Raw genomic sequence first — 5243 nt, 5'->3', positions numbered from 1 at the left:
TGCACTAAAAATGAGATAAATGGGGAAATGGTTAAGTAATTTACAATTAAGGATTAAGACTGTAGCTTCAAAAGTTATTGTGCTGAAATCATTGGTCGTTTTTATGGTTTAATGATGCGAATATATGCCTTGCGAAATAAACAAATTATCAAGTAATACATTCTCATAGTTTTACTGTACCAAGCGATGATCAGACTGAAGGTCGATATTTTGATCAATCCTAGCATGGAAAAATAATATTTCACCAAATTATAATTTGGTCATTTTTTCAAGCAAATTATTAATTATGACATGCGTTAAAGATAAAAATAAATTTTGGGGGGATTTTGAAGATTGGTTTCATGGAATAGTCCTGAAATTTTTGTAGTCCGATTATTTCACATAGAAAACTTTAGTAAGTTTTTAAAAACAAAAATATTTTTAAAAAATGTAAAATATATATATAACTATATATATATATATAATAATAATATATATATATATATATAATCAAATTACGATGACATTAATATGTGTTTGATTAGGCTTCGATACCGTAAGAAAAAATATATCTAGAACTATCTTATAAACTACCTCACTAAAAATTTACAATTAAAAAGCATTTTACATCAAAATTTAGAAAACATGCTTAATAGATACATAGGCTTACCTTCAATCGTGTCTACATGTGGTTAAATTGTCTTTTCAAAGAAATGTTTATTTTTATTCAATCCACTGTCTCTGCTGAGTATTCATTTTCATCTACGAAAAATTTTGCAATTCGTTAATAATGCTTCTGCATGTCCGTACATCAAAGTGTATATATGATTGATTAGACACTGTCTAATTATTAGAAAAAGTTCTCAAAGTTTTTCCAATCGTACACATCATCATCTTCGTAGAGAAGGGTCGCCACTACAGGGCCAGGAGCCAGAGCTGCAAACCACCTTTCTCAACGACGGCTGAGGGGCAACTGAACGCCTAACACGAACACGATTCTGAACTCCTCCGTACCAAACTGGGGGTATATGGTAGCCACCTTTAGCGAGTTGGCAACCTGTCGAAGTCTCTCTCTCTCTCTCTCTCTCTCTCTCTCTCTCTCTCTCTCTCATTTTTTTAAACGAGATTGTTTATTTTATTCTTTCGAACTTGGTCTTTCTCACGAAGAATGGTCTCGGATTTGAGAGGCTGAATTGGTCTCACTTATAGAAGGCATCTTTGTTAAAGTCTCATTTCTTGAAGGATATTTCTTGCAAAATTCTTCTTCTTCTTCTTTCGAGTCTTTAAATACCTCTTCTGGCGTACTACATGAGGGAAGCATCTCCTGCCCTATGGCGAGTAAGGCACTTACTAGAGAAAGATGATATTGAAAGAATAAAGATGCTGTGTTCATAATGAATTTTTTTTCTATTTAAACGTATTTTCACAAGCTCTCTCTCTCTCTCTCTCTCTCTCTCTCTCTCTCTCTCTCTCTCTCTCGTGTAAAACTACTCAGCATAGAAGGATGGCCTTAAAAACAAGATATGTTTATAGAGAAAGAATATTCCTTTTTAACTTGATCGTATTTCAATACGTTCTCTGTCAGTCTGTCTGTCTGTCTCTCTCTCATCTTTCAATTTCATGTTAGAAAGGTGAAATTAAAAAAAATTGTGTTTATATAGAAAGAATATTCTTTTATTTTTATTATATTTCAATAAGCTCTCTCTCTCTCTCTCTCTCTCTCTCTCTCTCTCTCTCTCTCTCTCTCTCTCTCTCGTGTGTGTGTCTCTCTCAATCTCTCAATCTCATGTTAGGAAGATGAAATAAAAAAAACTGTGTTCATATTGAAAGAATATTTTTTTTTTATATTTTTACTGTATTTCAATACGTTCCCTCTCTCTCTCTCTCTCTCTCTCTCTCTCTCTCTCTCTCTCTCTCTCTCTCTCCTCCTGTGTGTGTGTCTCTCTCTCTCAATCTTTCAATCTCATGTTAGAAAGAAGAAATAAAAAAACTGTGTTCATATAGAAAGAATGTTTTTTTCTACTTTTATTATATTTCAATACGCTCCCGCTCTCTCTCTCTCTCTCTCTCTCTCTCTCTCTCTCTCTCTCTCTCTCACGTTAGAAAGAAGAAATAAAAAAAACTGTTGTTATATAGAAAGAATATTTTTATTAATTTTTATTATGTTTCAATAAGTTCTCTCTCTTTCTCTCTGTCTCTCTGTCTCTCTGTCTCTCTCTCTCATGTTAGAAAGATGAAATAAAGAAAACTGTGTTCATATAGAAAGAAATATTTTTTCTACTTTTATTGTATTTCAATACGTTCCCTCTCTCTCTCTCTCTCTCTCTCTCTCTCTCTCTCTCTCTCTCTCTCTCTCTCTCTCTCTCATGTTAGAAAGATGAAATAAAGAAAACTGTGTTCATATAGAAAGAATATTTTTTTCTACTTTTATTGTATTTCAATACGTTCCCTCTCTCTCTCTCTTTCTCTCCTGTGTGTGTGCCGGGGGGTGGGGGGTGGGTTAAGGTACATATTTACTGGCTCTCGAAATCTATTTGTTTTCCACTATGCACAGAACATTAGCCTGTGTTAGCACTCGAGCTATTGTTGCCGATCTTTATTCGTCAGGAATTTTGGAATAAGGGCCCTATTTGCCTTCGCCTTTTTCCCCGGACGAAATTGAAAAGTGAAGGAACTCGAGCATGCGCAGTGATACTTCGCTGTACGAAAGGTAGCGAGACGAACAGACGAAGGCTACGTGTTTGTGTTGACTCGGGAATATGTCTGTGAAATGCCATTTGCGTCGAACACGAACACTCATACTTTTTTTTTTTATGACTTTCACATTGGTGAAAGCCCTTGAGAATGAAATGTCAGCACTTGAGTGAAAATTTATTTTATCTTTTAACTTTTTCCCCGACAACTGGTGTTTACTTTAGTCTAGGATTTGCCATCGCAAAGACGTCTAATCCTGATGTAAGGGATTTTTTTCCACTGCACATTTGTCGAGATTCTAATAAAGCCCTCGAAGTGAATGCTTTTATTTTTTACTTTTATTTCGTACTTATTTTTAAATGTGGCATTGTTATACATATACATGTACATATACAGACATACAAACACACACATTTACATATATATATATATATATATATATATATATAATATATATAGTATATATATATATATATATATATATATATATATATATATATATATATATATATATATATATATTTATACGTATGTATATATATAAATATATATATATATATATATATGTATGTATGTATGTATATATGTAGTGGCATGTAGCGTGATGATTTTTAGAAAATTTTTAGAATTAGCAGTGCAGGACACTGCTTTCGTTTTTAATTGACAGGTTTATTTGCAAATTGAGGGTTATGTTATGAATATGTTATGTATTGACGTAATACTCATTCTTTGAGATTTTTTAATTCGTAATTTTACTAAGAAATACTTTAATTATAATAATTTTACATTAACATTCGTAATTGTTTGTTATTGATGTAATATTTATTTCTTGCTTTTAGCTGAAGATGGGTCTTTGTCTCAAAACGTCGCTAGCAATAAAGAATCATGTAATGTGCCATGTCCTTCCGTATCCCCGTACCTATTTCATCGAGGATTAGCCCACCAGCGATGAAGAATATATATATATATATATATATATATATATATATATATATATATATATATATATATATATATATATATATATGAATAAATTTTTGTCATGGAGAACTATTAAGTTTTTCTTAAATAAACATATATAATATTCTCAATAATATTTGCCCCAACAGAAACTAGAGAAATTTGTGTCCACCCATCTTGAAAATTAACTTTAAAAATCAAAACAAAATTCAAGCCGTTTTACCAAGGAATTATTATCACGCAGGTAAACCAATCTTTAATATTTCGCTCAGTTTCCGTGTAAGATTCCTCCAGTAACGAAAGCGAACTTATAATGAAGCAAATCAATATAACTGGATTACAGATGATACCTTCACGTAAATTGCGAGTTTATTTTGCTTTATGTCAAGTCTGGAATCTAATTAAACCAGACTCCTTTTGGAGCTTAGCTGAACTTTATAGTTTCCAGGAATAGTCTCGACCAGCTCCAGGAATCCAAATTATGAACTTGATCCGGGGATAAACGCATTGCAAGTCCCGGCAGAAGAAGGATTTGCAACTCGATGAGGTTTTAATCTGGAAATTGGCTCGGGCTTAAAGTAAATCTGTATTTTCAGCTGTCTGTCTATCTAATTGTCTACCTATTTATCTATAGAGCTATCTATTTTTCTGTTTATGAAATACATGCTTAATAACTCTTGGATATATGAATTTGCTTTTTTCTGTTTGCTTGAACATTTAAAGAAGAAAAATTTCGTTCTAGATCGATGGATTGTGAAAAGTTAGACTATATTCAATTTTAGGATACGCCACCTCTTTCAACTATTCAAACTCTAATGTAAGCTGAAGAAATATTGAGTTCTAAAATGCCCAGACACAAGAGATACTATGTGCTTTAAAGTAATGTTTTTCTCATTCCTTACATGGAAGGAAGGTTACAAGCTATACATGTATTGCTAATGCATCCTAAATGATAATGCTTTCATAGCAGTGTACCATTCCAAACTACACAGATTTATAAACAGTGAGGTTTTGGAACAGTTTTGACATTTGATCAAAGGGCAAAACTGATTTGTAAATTTTGTGATTACATTTTTGAAAGTATAAATAATAATTATTTTAACAAATGTTCATGGAGGAACTTTAGCCATTGAAACTGTCCAACATATTAGTTCCAACATATTAGTAAGAAATGAAATGTGGTTAAGATAGTTTATAATAATGATATCCATGAACAAAGTGCAGCTAAGGGAGCACAGTAAAGAGGTCATGTTGCGAGTTCCTGATATTATTGGACGGACGACTTTATTTTCTCCATTCTTACAAAACAGTAAAATCATAACTCTGGTAAACATTTAAAAGATATATAAAGTAGTGAAGAATCCACCCTTTCGAGTAAACCCATCTTGAACGCTGAATATCCTGACACATGCAACTTATATTACAAGAGTCACAAGAGAATGACGTTTTGTTTCTTAAACAATAGCCTGGACATCATTATATGAATTGCAATATAATGTCCCCGAAGATTCGTGTCTTGACTTGGTCACTTAGAATTGAGATAGTTATTCGTAGAGCGGTCTTAATTTAAAAGAGGGCGTTGCTCCAAATACACTGTATTTACAAATACA

General features: G+C 32.4%; 1 protein-coding gene across 1 annotated transcript in view; it reads right to left on the bottom strand.

The window, feature by feature from the left end:
* Positions 1–940, bottom strand: part of LOC135208749 (leucine-rich repeat neuronal protein 1-like) — a 14400-nt gene extending 13460 nt beyond the window's left edge. Inside the window, exon 1 of the mRNA XM_064241245.1 lies at positions 650–940. The gene's annotated coding sequence lies outside the window, so the exon portion shown is untranslated. The remainder of the gene's footprint in view (positions 1–649) is intronic.
* Between the last annotated feature and the right edge of the window lie 4303 nt (positions 941–5243).

Source organism: Macrobrachium nipponense, chromosome 35 (assembly GCF_015104395.2).
Source record: "Macrobrachium nipponense isolate FS-2020 chromosome 35, ASM1510439v2, whole genome shotgun sequence".
Lineage (NCBI taxonomy): Eukaryota > Metazoa > Arthropoda > Malacostraca > Decapoda > Palaemonidae > Macrobrachium > Macrobrachium nipponense.
Note: the sequence above shows the minus strand (reverse complement) of the source record. Positions and strands in the feature narration are given on the sequence as shown.